Source organism: Hyperolius riggenbachi, chromosome 8, assembly GCF_040937935.1.
Source record: "Hyperolius riggenbachi isolate aHypRig1 chromosome 8, aHypRig1.pri, whole genome shotgun sequence".
In the NCBI taxonomy this organism is placed as follows: Eukaryota; Metazoa; Chordata; class Amphibia; order Anura; family Hyperoliidae; genus Hyperolius; species Hyperolius riggenbachi.
Genome location: NC_090653.1, coordinates 140,051,589 through 140,068,301, shown reverse-complemented (window position 1 = coordinate 140,068,301; position 16,713 = coordinate 140,051,589).

Here is a 16,713-nt window from a genome sequence, read left to right as displayed (position 1 = left end):
AATAGCGGGGACATGGGGGATCCCGGCGGCCAGGGAAAGACCCCACACTGCCGGGGAGAGAGGCTGGAGTCCCGCTGCACAGCGAGATCGCGCGCGGGACTCCACAACTACAGGTAAAGCTCTGCAATGCCTACCCCGACCTGAGCTCGGGATCACCGATAGCAGCTGCTTTTTTCTACCCCGAGCTCAGGTCGGGAAAACCGGCAAGGAGGTTAAGCCCCTCGCAAGCAAGAAAATGCTCAAAATAGTTTTGAACTTACCTTTCCATCTACTGTTTGCTACTTTTTCAATTGCAAAGTGATGAAAAGTTGTTTTAAATACAAGATGAAAAATTATCTCCTAGGAGAAAACTCATGAGAAAAAGGGAATTGCATATGGGCCATGGTCTCCCAGAATGCTCTAAGAGGAGAATTCCACACAACAAAACAGCCTAGGCTAAGCCTCAGCAGGAGAGTGTGGCTGCATACCAATACACAGCAATATATAACTATAGGAAGCGTTTCTGATGCTGAAACTAAGATATTTAACATAAAAGTGGGGATCAGTAATAATTTACTTCATTCTACCATATGTTTTTACAGCTTCTCTTTAAAGAGAAACTCCAACCTAGAATTTAACTTTATCCCAATCAGTAGCTGATACCCCCTTTTACATGAGAAATATGATGCTTTTCACAAACAGACCATCAGGGGGCGCTGTATGACTGATTTTGTGCTGAAACCCCTCCCACAAGAAGCTCTGAGTACCTCGGAACTCTGGACAAACTGCTACAATGTAACAATGTTCACAGACAGGAATTCGCTGTTTACAGCTGTCTCTAACAGCCAAAACAGCTAGCAGCAGCTACATATCCTGCCCACAGTAAAAATGTCACCATGTAATAAATGTCAGAATGTAAATCGGGGAGAGGAAAGATTTTACAATGAGCAAACACTGACTAAATCATTTATACATAATTATTGTAAAAATGAAGCACTTTTTTTTACTACATTATTTTCATTGGAGTTCCTCTTTAAAGATGCTTTAATACATGTTATTATTTTTCATACATTGTGTATTTTTTTTCCTGTTTAAATTGATCTATGATGCATGGAATCAGTGCTTATCACTGGTGTGGAACAAATAAGAGGTTCATTTATTAGAATGAACAACATCAGCCTAGCAATTCTAACACAAAATGAACACTCTTCACTTGCTTATTAGAATTCATAACCATATGAAGTATAATGGGAGTGATCGAGTTATATTATATTTTTATCTTTAATAAATCATTAGTGTAAAGCATAAATCATCTGAATTATAGCGAGGGCCCAAATGACCTCCTATCAGTTCCTAATGCTACTTTTGTAAGACTGAACTTGTATTTGCACTTATTTCAGACCCCTCTCACTTCAGTGTGACCTTAGGGTAACATTATGTGATAAACATTCTATTGCTGTAGCCTAAACAGTCATATCATGAAGTAAGTAGGCATTATAGGGTTGATTTGCAGGGCAGAGGAGATCACAGTGTAGAGCACGGATTACATTTTTAACCTCTTGAGGACCGCAGTGCTAAACCCCCCCCCCCCCCTAGTGACCAGGCCGTATTTAGTAAAATGGGCCACTGCAGCTTCAAGGCCAAGCTGCAAGGCCACACAACACAGCACACAAGTGATTCCCCCCCCCTTTTCCCCCGCCAACAGAGCTCTCTGTTAGTGGGGTCTGATTGCCCCCCAGTTTATTATTTTTTTAAGTAAATAAATATTTATGTGTGTGTTTTTGTGTGATTTTTTTTTTAAATATTTCCTTTTTTTTTTTCAACAAACCCCTCTCTCCCCCCAGCCGACCAATCCTGGCGATCGGCTGTCATAGGCTTCTGCCTATGAGAGCTGATCACTCTCTTGTCCCCCAGGGGGACAGCCGTGTCGCACTCCTGGGGCTGCCGCCGCGGCCACACCCATTGGCGTGACGCGGTTGGCAGGAGGTTAAAAAGTGCTCATTTTTTTAAACCAAATAAAGAATCTGAGCATCTAGGTGGATTTTAATCTCAATAAAAGCATGCTATGCTAATATGTAGCATCTAAACCTGTAGAGCTCTGTGCTGATCTCCTCCACCTCGGTATCTTCTCCTCTTCACGTGATGGTGATGCACTGCATAAAAGATGCTAGCAGCCTTCCTGACAAGGCACTATGATGCCAGGCCTTAGGCCTGTGGCCTTGGTGTTTGTGTCTGTCTTTGGAGGGGATGAAATAAATGGTGAACCTTGCAGCTCAGCTAGTGCACGGTTTCTTCTCTTCCTGTGTGTAGATTGAAAATTAGATCTCTTTCTGATTGAATCGATCAGAGGGGGGGTCTATTGCTTGCCAGTTGCCACACACTGCACAGCTATTCCCAATAGATTTCAGCATGAAATCTATTGGAAATCACCCTGCTCCCCCTCCCTCAAGTGTATATGTGTCCCCTATAATTCAACTTATAAAGGTGAAACCAATATGGAATAGGAACCCTTTGCAGGCATTTTGGATTTATTATTTGATTAGAGTCTGACACTTTGAGCCTAGAATATTATACATTTTCACAATATTCTAATGGTCTGAGATTTTGAATTTGGGGTTTTCATAAGCTGTAATACACATAAGCCATAATCATCAAAATTATAACGAATAAACACTTGACATTTCACGTATTAGTTTCACCTTTTAAGTTAAATTACTGTAATAAATTGACTTTTTCTTATTTTTTTGAGCTTCCCCTGTGCATAACCCCAAAATCAAAATCTCAGACCATTGGAATATTGTGAAAATGCATAATATTCTAGGCTCAAAGTGTCAGACTCTAATCAGCTAATTAATCCAAAACTCTCAGAAAGAGCTCCTATTTCATATATTAGATTCTAAGTTGAATTACTGAAATAAATGGACTTTTGCATGACTTTCAAATGTTTAGCGTTTCGTGTGTGTGTGTGTGTGTGTGTGTGTGTGCGTGCGTGCGTGCGTGCGTGCGTGTGCGTGTGCGTGTGTAATAGGTATGCACCTACTCCTTTATTCATACAAATTAAACTTAACCACTTGCCGACCGCCCACAGCCAATGGGCGGCGGTAAAGTGGACGCTGAAAGGACAGCAATACGGCCAAGGGCGTTGCGTCCTTTCGGCATGCCGGGGGAGCGATCGCGTCATTGATGACGCGCGCTTCCCTCGGCAACTGGCTCCGCCCACCCGCGACGACAACCCACCGTTTGGAAGCGCCGGCAGTTTGTTAACCCCGCGATCGCCGCTACAAAGTGTATAATACACTTTGTAATGTATACAAAGTGTATTATACAGGCTGCCTCCTGCCCTGGTGGTCCCAGTGTCCGAGGGACCACCAGGGCAGGCTGCAGCCACCCTAGTCTGCACCCAAACACACTGATCTGCCCCCCCGCCCGCTGATCGCCCACAGCACCCCTAAGACCCCCCCTGCCCACCCCCCAGACCACTGTTTGCACCCAATCACCCCCCTAATAACCCATCAATCACTCCCTGTCACTATCTGTCAAAGCTATTTTTTTAAAATTCCCTAAACTGCCCCCTGGGGACTCCTGATCACCCCCCACCTCTTAGATTCTCCCAGACCCCCCCCCTGTGTACTGTATGCATCTATCCCCCCTGATCACCTGTCAATCCCCCGTCAATGACCCGTCAATCACCCATCAATCACCCATCAAGCACCCCCTGTCACTGCCACCCAACAATTACCCGCAAACCCGCCATCACATCACCTCCCAAGTGTATTGTTTACATCTTTTCTCTTCTCTAAACACCCACTAATTACCCATCAATCACCCATCAATCACCCCCTATCACCACCTGTCACTGTTACCTATCAGATCAGACCCTAATCTGCCTCTTGCGGGCACCCAATCACCCGCCCGCACACTCAGATTGCCCTCAGACCCCCACCCCTTATCAATTTGCCAGTGCATTAATTACATCTGTTCTTCCCTGTAATAACCTACTGATCACCTGTCAATCACCTGCCAATCACCTATCACCCATCAATCACCCCCTGTCACTGCCACCCATCAATCAGCCCCTAACCTGCCCCTTGCAGGCAATCTGATCACCCACCCACACCATTAGATCGCCCGCAAACCTGTCGTCAGATCACCTCCCAAGTGCATTGTTTACATCTGTTCTCTAATCTAAACACCCACTAATTACCCATCAATCACCCATCAATCACCGCCTATCACCACCTGTCACTGTTACCCATCAGATTAGACCGTAATCTGCCCCTTGCGGGCACCCAATCAACCGCCCACACGCTCAGATTGCCCTCAGCCCCCCCTTATCAATTCGCCAGTGCATTATTTACATCTGTTCTTCCCTATAATAACCCACTGAGCACCTGTCAATCACCTATCAATCACCCATCAATCACCCCCTGTCACTGCCACCCATCAATCACCCCTGTCACTGCCACCCATCAATCAGCCCCTAACCTGCCCCTTGCGGGCAATCTGATCACCCACCCACACCATCCGATCGCCTGCAGACCCGCCGTCAGATCACCTCCCAAATGCATTGCATCTGTTCTCTCCTCTAAACACCCACTAATTACCCATCAATCACCCTCTGTCACCACCTGTCACTGCTACCCATCAGATTTGACCCCTATGTGCCCCTAGGACACCCAATCACCCACCCACACCCTCAGACCCCAGCCCTGATCACCTTGCCAGTGCATTGCTTGCATCTATTCCCCCCACTAATCACACCTTGAGACACCCATCAATCACCTCCTGTCACCACCTGTCACCCCCTAGCACACCTACCCATCAGATCAGGCCCTAATTTGCCTCGTGTAGGCTCCTGATCACTCGGCCAAACCCTCAGATCCCCCTCAGACCCCCTTCCGATCACCTCCCCAGTGCATTGATTGCATCTATTTTCCCCTCTAACCACCCCCTGAGACACCCATCAATCACCTCCTGTCACGCACCTAGCACTCTGTTCCATCAGATCAGGCCCAATACAACCTGTCATCTAAAAGGCCACCCTGCTTATGACCAGTTCCACAAAATTCGCCCCCTCATAGACCACCTGTCATCAAAATTTGCAGATGCTTATACCCCTGAACAGTCATTTTGAGACATTTGGTTTCCAGACTACTCACGGTTTTGGGCTCGTAAAATGCCAGGGCAGTATAGGAACCCCACAAGTGACCCCTTTTTAGAAAAAAGACACCCCAGGGTATTCTGTTTGGTGTATGAAGAGTTCATAGAAGATTTTATTTTTTGTCGCGGAAATTGATTTTTATTGTTTTTTCACAAAGTGTCATTTTTCACTAACTTGTGACAAAAAATAAAATCTTCTATGAACTCACCATACACCTAACAGAATACCTTGGGGTGTCTTCTTTCTAAAATGGGGTCACTTGTGGGGTTCCTATACTGCCCTGGCATTTTAGGGCCCCTAAACCATGAGGAGTAGTCTAGAAAACAAATGCCTCAAAATGACCTGTGAATAGGACGTTGGGCCCCTTAGCGCACCTAGGCTGCAAAAAAGTGTCACACGTGTGGTATCGCCGTACTCAGGAGTAGTATAATGTGTTTTGTGGTGTATTTTTACACATACCCATGCTGGGTGGGAGAAATCTCTCTGTAAATGGACAATTGTGTGTAAAAAAAAATAAAAAAATTGTCATTTACAGAGATATTTCTCCCACCCAGCATGGGTATGTGTAAAAATACACCCCAAAACACATTATACTACTTCTACTGAGTACAGCGGTACCACATGTGTTAGCGGAAAATGACACTTTGTGAAAAAAAAACAATTAAAATCAATTTCCGCTTACTTGTGACAAAAAATAAAATCTTCTATGAACTCACCATACTCCTAACGGAATACCTTGGGGTGTCTTCTTTCTAAAATGGGGTCACTTGTGGGGTTCCTATACTGTCCTGGCATTTTAGGGGCCCTAAACCGTGAGGAGTAGTCTTGAAACCAAATGTCGCAAAATGACCTGTGAAATCCTAAAGGTACTCATTGGACTTTGGGCCCCTTAGCGCAGTTAGGGTGCAAAAAAGTGCCACACATGTGGTATCGCCGTACTCAGGAGAAGTAGTATAATGTGTTTTGGGGTGTATTTTTACACATACCCATGTTGAGTGGGAGAAATATCTCTGTAAATGGACAATTGTGTGTAAAAAAAAATCAAAAAATTGTCATTTACAGAGATATTTCTCCCACCCAGCATGGGTATGTGTAAAAATACACCCCAAAACACATTATACTACTTCTACTGAGTACAGCGGTACCACATGTGTTAGCGGAAAATGACACTTTGTGAAAAAAAAACAATTAAAATCAATTTCCGCTTACTTGTGACAAAAAATAAAATCTTCTATGAACTCACCATACTCCTAACGGAATACCTTGGGGTGTCTTCTTTCTAAAATGGGGTCACTTGTGGGGTTCCTATACTGTCCTGGCATTTTAGGGGCCCTAAACCGTGAGGAGTAGTCTTGAAACCAAATGTCGCAAAATGACCTGTGAAATCCTAAAGGTACTTATTGGACTTTGGGCCCCTTAGCGCAGTTAGGGTGCAAAAAAGTGCCACACATGTGGTATCGCCGTACTCAGGAGAAGTAGTATAATGTGTTTTGGGGTGTATTTTTACACATACCCATGCTGAGTGGGAGAAATATCTCTGTAAATGGACAATTGTGTGAAAAAAAAAATCAAAAAATTGTCATTTACAGAGATATTTCTCCCACCCAGCATGGGTATGTGTAAAAATACACCCCAAAACACATTATACTACTTCTCCTGAGTACGGCAATACCACATGTGTGGCACTTTTTTGCAGCCTAACTGCGCTAAGGGGCCCAAAGTCCAATGAGCACCTTTAGGCTTTACAGGGGTGCTTACAATTTAGCACCCCCCAAAATGCCAGGACAGTAGTGTTTACCCCACAAATTACCCCATTTTGGAAAGTAGACCCTTCAAGGTATTCAGAGAGGAGCATAGTGAGTCCGTGGCAGATTTCATTTTTTTGTTGTTGTTGCAAGTTAGAAGAAATGGAAACTTTTTTTTTTTTTTTGTCACAAAGTGTCATTTACAGCTAATTTGTGACAAAAAATAAAATCTTCTATGAACTCACCATGCCTCTCAGTGAAAACTTTGGGATGTCCTCTTTCCAAAATGGGGTCATTTGGGGGGTATTTATACTATCCTGGAATTTTAGCACCTCATGAAACATGACAGGTGGTCAGAAAAGTCAGAGAAGCTTCAAAATGGGAAAATTCACTTTTGGCACCATAGTTTGTAAACGCTATAACTTTTACCCAATCCAATAAATATACACTGAATGTTTTTTTTTTTTTATCAAAGACATGTAGCAGAATAACTTTCGTGCTCAAATGTATAGGAAATTTCAGCACGGAAAGTTAATAAAAAGTCATTTTTTTGACAAAATTCATGTCTTTTTTGATGAATATCATAAAAACTAAAACTTGCAGCAGCAATCAAATAGCACCAAAAGAAAGCTGTATTAGTGACAAAAAAGGAGGTAAAATTCATTTAGGTGGTAGGTTGTATGACCGAGCAATAAACCGTGAAAGCTGAAGTGATCTGAAATGGAGAAAAAGGCTCTGGTCCTAAGGGGTAGAAAGACTGTGGTCCTCAAGTGGTTAAAGCGGACCCAAACCAAACATTTTATTTTTAATTCAAAATATTTAGTTGCACCACTCTGACACATACAAAGATAAATAAACCCTCCTTCAAGCCTATGAGCATTTCAATGCATGCTTTTCACCCTTCTATTTTCATAACTAGGGTAATACAGGTGGCAGCCATTACTTCTGAGCTTAGTAGGAGGTTTTAGATCATGGGTGTGTGTCATCAGCTACCCTCCCTCACAGGGGTATCATCTATGTGAAATCTCACATAAGCTGTGATCACCTCCCATGTGACATCATCAGTAGCAGCCTGTGTTTTGTTTTTGTTTTTTATCTCCTCCACCAGTCTGCCGGATTCTGTCCCGGCAATATGAATGGAAGGGAGGTGTTCCTCCAATAAATGTAAAATATTTTATATTTGTCATCATGCAGCTGAAAAAAAGTCTGCTATTTGATATTATAAGTTAGAAAATAGATTGTATTTCTGAAATCTTGTATTTTTAATTTGGGTGCACTTTAAGCAAAAATCTACAGTTCCTATCTTGAGTGCTGTAAGATAAAATGACTTGCTTTGCTCATTATTTTCCACATGTGTGTTTCTAGACAGCAGCTTAACATTACTGCAAAATGCAATAAAAATAAACTTTTTTTTTTCAAAATGAATAAAGGGGCTTTTGACTGACCAAATGGTCCACTCTCTTAGACTATAATTAAGACCAAAGCTAATGGGTAAGTGACTGAGTTGTTTACTTTTGCTGCAGTATTGAGGGCCTAAGTGTGTTACCACACTGCCTGCATAGTATTTGTGTGCTCTCCATTTGTTGGGTCTAACCTACATGTTAGAAAGAACCTGTCACCTGGAACAGTAGGTAATAGTTATAGTCCTTCAACAGCTGGTTCCAATCTGTTTATTAAAATAAATAATATGTGGACTTTCTCTTTGCTTACATTTATTTAGGAAAATAATCACCAATGATAAAAGGAACAATACAGCTAAAATTAAATAATCCACGTCCACGCCAATTGGCATAGAGCAGTCCTAAAGAGATTGAATTGAATGGGTCAGCGCTAGTATTTTTTAAAAATGCATGCAGCAATCAGATAGCAAATCACACTGCTGCGCAGCGTATATGATGGGAATGGCAGAAGTGCTGTCTATGCCCTTCTTGCGTGTCGCACACCATACGCACTGCTGCTGAAATGTGCACTGCAGGCCGTATAGTGGGAACGAGGCCTTAGTCAACAAGCCATTTCAGCTGGTTATGTGCTATTGAAAATTGAGTGCAGGCTGTTGGAAGATTGGCAGATTGTGTGGCATGAGGACTTTCTCATTATGCAGAGAAAGACCAGGGGGCATTATATCAGATCTGCATCTCTTACTGACTTGCTCTATCAGATGTAATGGCCTACTCTGGTGTGTTGGAGAAAAAGCACAATGTTTTGGGTAAGTCACCTCTTGCTGCCGGTAATTAAAAATACATTTCCCCACCTCGGGAGTGAATAAATAAGGGGATGTCATTATACAACATTAAAGGGACTCCGAGCAGTGCCTGTGGGTATGCGAGCAGTGCCTGTGGGTATGCCTTTAAGCATACCCACAACTAATTAATTATATCCTCGCACCTACCGGCATGATGTTTGTAATTATATCCCCTGGGGTTCCTTGTATTTCATTGCATTGCACTGAATGGAACTGCCAACACTGGGGAAAGTGTCGTCCTGCATAATACAATGCTGAATAAGGAATCCAAGATGGCGGCCGCAATTTCGAAACTAAAAGGCATAGGATGGTGTTTTATAGAACATTGGAAAGGGGAGAAAGAGAGCTTCAAAATGGTATGCATCTTTCCATAGTTACTGCACTGCTTGGAGTCCCTTTAAAATTTAGATGGGTATTAGCCAGCACACATTTAATAACAAGCATTGCATCTGTCTAATGGAGTAAGTAAGCAAAATATAAATATATTTAAATATAAATATTTACTTGCTCTAGCAATGTGTTTGTAAAATGTAATACATGCATTTCATAAATTAAGACACTGTTACTACTCTTATTGTGTCTTGTTTCTAACATATACAATTTGAGGGAACTGACCACAATCTTGGACACCACTGATTTCCTAGAAACGTACAAGCAAATAAATGGATGATTGTTAAGTTTAAGTAGCTTTCTGTCATTAGAACAAAGCTTAGGAAGTCACATAGTGATTTTATTGAGTTACAGAGTGATTCAAAAGGTTTTAATAACCCAATGGTTAGAATTGCTTTTCAACTAAGGAGCTGTGACCTTTAAATAAATTAAATACTCAGTTGTTTTATCTCTCACTCTCATAGTATACTTTGCATATAAAGTGAAGGTTTTATTTTTGGAAATTATGTACATAGCTCCGGAACAAAGACAGGGAAATAAAAAGTACAAAATATAATAACAGACAGAGCTGAGATACCATCAGATATATTGTTGTGCTTTATTGATGCAGATAATCATGCTATTTCTAGGAAGCCTGAAACTAATAAAATTATATTTATAGACAGACATCATTTTACCACAAAGGACCATCATTTTTTGAAGATTTATGTTAAAAAAATGATGTTAAATACATTTTTTTTGCTGGATTGTGTAAGAAATATTTTCTTGGAAACATTGTCTGCGATCTATCATAATGAGCCTGGTTAATAAATGAAAAAGTAAAATTACTTTTGTCATCCAATTTATTTGTATTTTGATACAAACAATGTTGCTATGTTGCTTGTTTTTAAGTTTTAATAACATTACTGTATTCACTATATTTTGTAGAGTGACTTTCAATCACAAACTCTTTTTGGATTTGTTTCTTAACGTTGTCTGAGCACTGAGGTTGACAAAAGGTCAGTAGGCGGCAGTCAGCCAATCAGGTGTACTGTTATACACCCTTTGCTTGCCGTACCAAATCTAGCAGGAATTGCATAAATTAGGTAGGATTCAGGTGGGAGGCTTCGGTAGCCATAGATTACGTCGCTTGCAGGGACCTGCAGGCAGGTCTCCCACACGGTCCCCTTCCTAACCACTCACCTGTCAAACGCATCCTGGAAGCTGCAAAAAAGAAATTTAAAAAACACCAACATTGGTTTGCACAACAGCTGGGGACCCCAGGCTCTCTAACTGGACGGGGCCCCTACACCACCATGTGATACCCAGAGGAAAATGCAGGTGGGCCCTGGACCTCTCACCACCAGGGAATTTATCCCCACTACCTCTGAAATGAATGCTAACTGCAACATACAAAAATGCTTTCTTTGGTCAGCAGGTGCCAGTCAGCCAATCAGCTATACTGTTATACACCCTTTGCCTGCCGTACCAAATACCAAATCTAGCAGGAATTGTATAAATTAGGTAGCATTCAGGTGAGAGGCTTAGATTATAGATTACGTCGCTAGCAGGGATGCCCTGTGCAGGCAGGTCAGCTGTTTGTGTAGTGACGGCCGTGCTGAACTGGTGCGCACCATGACGAGAGTGCAGGTGATGGCAGCTTTCCAGCCCATATGGTCGCTGGGCTGTGGTAGCTGAATGACAGAACAGTGACTGTCCAGCTGATCAAATGTGGTCTGTCAACAATGAAGCAACGACCTTATTATCGTGGGTGTCCCCCCCCCCCCCCGAGACACTCATATAGCAGGTGGTCATTGCTTCATTGTGATACACAAGCCCCTTCACCGCGGCAAGGTAATGATCACGAAGGGGGATTGCCACATGTACATGCCTTTTGTTTTGTTGTTGCAGCTGCAGTGCAGCCAGAATAATTAGGCAGGCATGTACATGCACCAGAAAAATTATAATAGCCTTAAAAATTCAGGAATCCACCGGGAGTCCTGGACCCTGTTGGTGGTGGCGTAGAAGGCAGTCAACCGGCCTGCAGGCAAAGATGCTGTGTTGGGAGCGTCTTAGTCTTGGGGCAGGCAGTCACATGGCGTGCAGGCAGAGATGCTGTGTGTGGGGACTAAGTCCTCGGGCAGGCCTGAGCGTGCTTTGAAGACCAGGCATCCGTGGTCAGATGGACCCTTGACCCAACGCTGTGTGCCAGAGATGTCACTACCTTTTTTGCGAAAAAATTGTGGCCTGGTATCTTCAACTGCAGTGTGTGGCTTTGCTTTTGTGTGCTGCTTTTCCTCAGGTGGTCATCCCATTGCAGTTTGTGCTTTGTAATCATGTGCCTTCGTAAGGTAGTTGTCCCAACGCCGGTCTTGGTCTTTCCACAGCTCAATTTTCAGTGGCATAGAGTACAGATGGCATTGCTCTCATCTGAGGCAGACACACAAAAAAATTTCCACACCGCTGAGCCCTGGGGTGATGGCACTTTGGTGGTGGCAGCCGACTGAGTGTTAAGTGGGGTGCCAGAATCAGAGCAAGAGGAGGAAGATATGTCACGCTTCCATGCGGAAGCTGAGAAAGATGAGGTGTTTTGTGTTAAATAGTACTAATATATATATTTTTTTGAGCAAGCATATTTATCAGCATGGAGATGTTTTATGGAATGTTTTAATCATGTTTTTAGATTCATTGTTGGGAGTGTATCCCTGTTGTATTGTGTTCTATTAGACAGATCATGTACAATAAAGATCATTTATAACTTGGCATATCATAGTCCTGAGTGGTGCTTGTTCCAGGGTTTCTGTTTTTCTGTATATATAACTGTGTTAAATAGTCAACTACATCCTGACAATATTGGGGGTTGATGGAACGTGCCTTCTTCTGAACACTGTACTTTGGTTGAGGGCCGCACAAAATCACGACAGCGTGACCTCAAACAGACCTGCCAGGTGGCCTGCCTCTGCCTTTTGTTTTGTCCATATTGGGGGGGGGGGGGGTGAAGTGAAAGGTATGCACTGACTTGACTAATACAATGTGCAGTCACACACAGGTGCAGTTAATAGGTATGCACGGAGTGGTATATCATACTGCGTGCACTCATGTAGGTAGGTGGGTGCACTGAACACAACAGGGAGGTATATTCAGTGATGGGTATTACAAATGTGCACCTGTCACACACACGTATCGTGAACAGGTAGAGTGACTGGTGGTATTAAATATCACACTGCGTGCACTCACATAGGTAGGTGGGTGCACTGAACACAACAGGTGCACCTGTCACACACACACAAACACAGGTACCGCCGTGAACAGGTGCAATGACTGGGTGGTATTAACAATGTGTGTGCTCACATAGGTAGGTAGGTAGGTAGGTGAACTGAACAGTGAACAGGTGCAGTGATTGGGATGGGATTACAAATCTTCAGCTGCCTGTCACACACACACAGGTCGTCACTGAATGTGCTGGGCCTGGCAGTGGCACAGTAAGAATTACACCAAAGGCCAACTGTGACTGACTGACAGGGCTGTATATAATGCAAGTGGGCCACACAAAACAAAAATAGATCACAAGAACAAGATTAGCTCTCAAAAGAGCTGTTGAGGGGTGCTGTTTTTAGCAATAAGAATCAGCAAGGAGCAAGCTAACAAGCCTACAAGAGCCTAACTAACCTTTTCCTATGAGAGTCTGCAGCAGCTCTCACTTCTCTAATTACTGCAGGCACACGAGTGAGTCCAATGCCTGATGCTGCCTGCCTTTTGTAAGGGGGGGGGAGTGGCTCCAGGAGGGAGTGTAGCCTGATTAGCTACAATGTGCCTGCTGACTGTGATATAGAGGGTCAAAGTTGACCCTAATGATGCACTATGGCGGCAAATCGAACTTCCGGAAAAGTTCAGCGAACGCAAACCATGGAAGTTCGCCGGAAACCGTTTGCCGGCGAACAGTTCGGGCCATCTCTAGAAATCACTAATTACAAAAAGAAGACTGTAAAATCAGTGGAATTTCTTAACAATTCTACTGTAGGCTTGATATGTTAACAATAGTCATTTAAACCATTTTCAGGGGTTGCGTGTAATTTACAGCAACCACACACTTTCAACCTCCATACTCATTTATTCCATTCTAACAACACACCCACCAGTCAGTCTCTGTTTCCTACAATATCATCTCTCCCTGCTGTGCTGCAATTCCCACACAGCCCAGCTCACTCTCCTTTACCCTGCCCCCATTAACAAAATGCAAGAGGTCCCATCAAATATTTAAGAAACAGAACATTAAGAAATGATTTCAGATCCTGTGACCCTTGCCTCATTAAAATACTGTGGAGAGCAAATAGCACGAGTTTTGCAGACATTTTTAACACATCTCAGACAATCACCACAGTTCATACCTGTTTTAAATTTAGGCTATTGTACCAGTTCATAAAACATAAAATAAAGCCCACCTGCTTGACGGACTACAGTGCAGTTGCTGTGACATCAGTGCTCATAAAAACCTTTAAAAGACTGATACAGGCTTACCTTAAATCCACCACAAATCCCCTGCTGTACTTCCATCAGTTTGCCTACAGGTCTAACTGGTCTGCAGTTGATGCTGTTAGCCTTATCTTAACTACATTTTGTAGCATCTTAAGTCTCCAGGAACCTATGCTAAGATTTTATTTGTGGGTTTGATTCAAGTGTAAAAAAAAATAATTGTAATAGCAAACAATTCTGTTATTTTTCCTCCGGCACCCATTTGCCCTTTTTCCTTGGAAAAAGTTTTTTTTTTTTAATTCTGAAAGGTTTTTAACTGCAAACACAAGTTAACTTCAGTAACCTTAAAATGAATATTCCTTTCACAAAATGGAGAATTGTTCTGCTGAAAAAGCCATCCCCATTAGAAAGCAGCTGTAAAATGTGATTAAAGAATAATGGTGCCCTATTGATGTGCAACCAAGAGATGCATAAATGGTCAACTACCTGTGAAATTGTGATTTTCCTTGTTAATTGGCCATGATCTTATCATTAGGGCTGTAATTTGTGTTTTTGTGTCAAAGCAGATGGGATACTTTCAAACTGATATTTACCTCTGGTCTGTATTAATTTTTCTTCCTGTAAATGTAAGCAAATGCAGTATATTTGTAAGCATATCTATTTATTTGTACTTAAAGTGAACCTCCGGACTAAAAATCGACTCAGCAGCACTGAAAAGGATTGGTGTTTCTTTAACAGTTTCACAGCATCAGAACTTTGTTTCTCTTATACAAGCCTCATTTTTAGCTGCACAGAAGAAAACTGCCCGGGCTTTTTTCCCCTGATGCTGTGCAAAGCATGATGGGATTTCTGATGTTGTTGTTCTCTTTCTGCTGTTTTGGTGCATTTTTTTCTTTTTTTTTTCTTTTACATTTTGAATTTGACATTTGAAGCCTAGCGTGTGCAGCTGGGAGGGGTAATCAGGACACAGGACAGTTGGAACTGTGTCTCCTGCTCCTTGTCACCTCCTTTCAACCAAAAAGATGGCTGCCCCCATGACAAAGATGGCAGCCCCCATGAATCACAAACATTTGCCTGTTCTTTTAAAACAGGGTGGGTAAGAGATTATATTACCTATCTATTTTAATTAACATAACTAATGTAACTTAATGACAGTATGTTTGTTTAGGCTGAAGTTCCTCTTTAATACATAATGGAGTGCAGGCAATTTCATAGATCTGAAGCTCATAGATTGGGTTTTAGCTATTCACAAATAATAGCTAATAGATGGGTGTAATCCAGCTATTACCTTGATGTTTGCACTGTGCTCTGTGCAGACAAACACACCCTATTAATATCATCTACCATAGCACAGATGGGGAGGAGAAAGAGAGCCATAAGGCTTTCTACAATATGAGAACACTACACTAATTAATCAAATGTATCCAGTATAGTTAAGTTCCCGTTCCTTCAAGCAGAGGGTGCCTATATAGACATCAGACTGTCACATGATCCAGTGTATACAATGAAATGTACAAAGTTTTAGCTTAGACCTTCATGGAAGGATTTTTAGCTGTTTTGACATGTAACTAAAATTTCCAGAGGTAAAGTTCTTTCCAGGGCATGTATGAACTGTCATTTTGTCAGCAAAATACTGTAATACACTATCCATAGATGTGTGAACTGTCCATGAGCATGTAAATACCAGCTCCAGCACCATTACAACCAGGAGACAAGACTTAGCAGGAAGGGTTTGGAGTGGTTAGGTTAAAGGTATCTTGTTGAAAAAAAAAATGCAACTAATTGAAAAAGTAAAAATCTATTAAAATCAAATTATTTAAAAAATAAAACAACATCAACATTAAACATTATATCTTAAATAAGTAATACATGAATACGTACATACAAATACATTGCATCTTTTAAAAAATGTTGACTTTTTTTGCATTTTTGGTTTAATACATATATGGTCAAATATTTTATATATAAATGAAAGACCTATCTGTCCATAAAAAATAAAAACATATATATTTACCAACTTTACCTATACTGCGCTGGAATGTGGGGCAGGGGGAAGACATCTGATCTGACTACCTACACTGGGCTGGGGCTGATACATTAACACACTGACTGATTATGACTTTGTTAGTACTGGTTATGACCTTTTTTGCCTAATTCTTCCTGGCATTCCTCAGTATATATTGGCATGATGGCATCATGCATTTTCTGCAGCTTTATTGTCTGCACATAATGATGCAAAGCCCCTGTTCCACCACATCACTGCCTTATGTGTGCATGAGGAATGTTGTCTAATTACAGTTGTGATCAAAATTATTCAACCCCCACTGAAATTGAGTGTTTTGGCCAGTTTGACATTGGTTTTGATCATTTCAGTCATCTTGTTTACAATTAAATCAAAGAGGCACTTGTAAGTCAGACAAATATAACATAACATTTATAATGAAATAACCACAAACGTCTTTTCTGTGCTCACATCATTATCAGTTTTATCCAACCCCCAAGTGACATTTATTCTTAGTACTTAGTACAACATCCTTTTCCAGTTATAACAGCTTTTAAACGTGAAGCATAGCTTGACACAAGTGTCTTGCAGCGATCTACGGGTTTCTTAGCCCATTCTTCATGGGCAAAAGCCTCCAGTTCAGTCACATTCTTAGGCTTGTGCACTGCAACTGCTTTCTTTAAGACCCACCAGAGGTTCTCAATCGGATTTAAGTCTGGTGACTGTGATGGCCGCTCCTAAA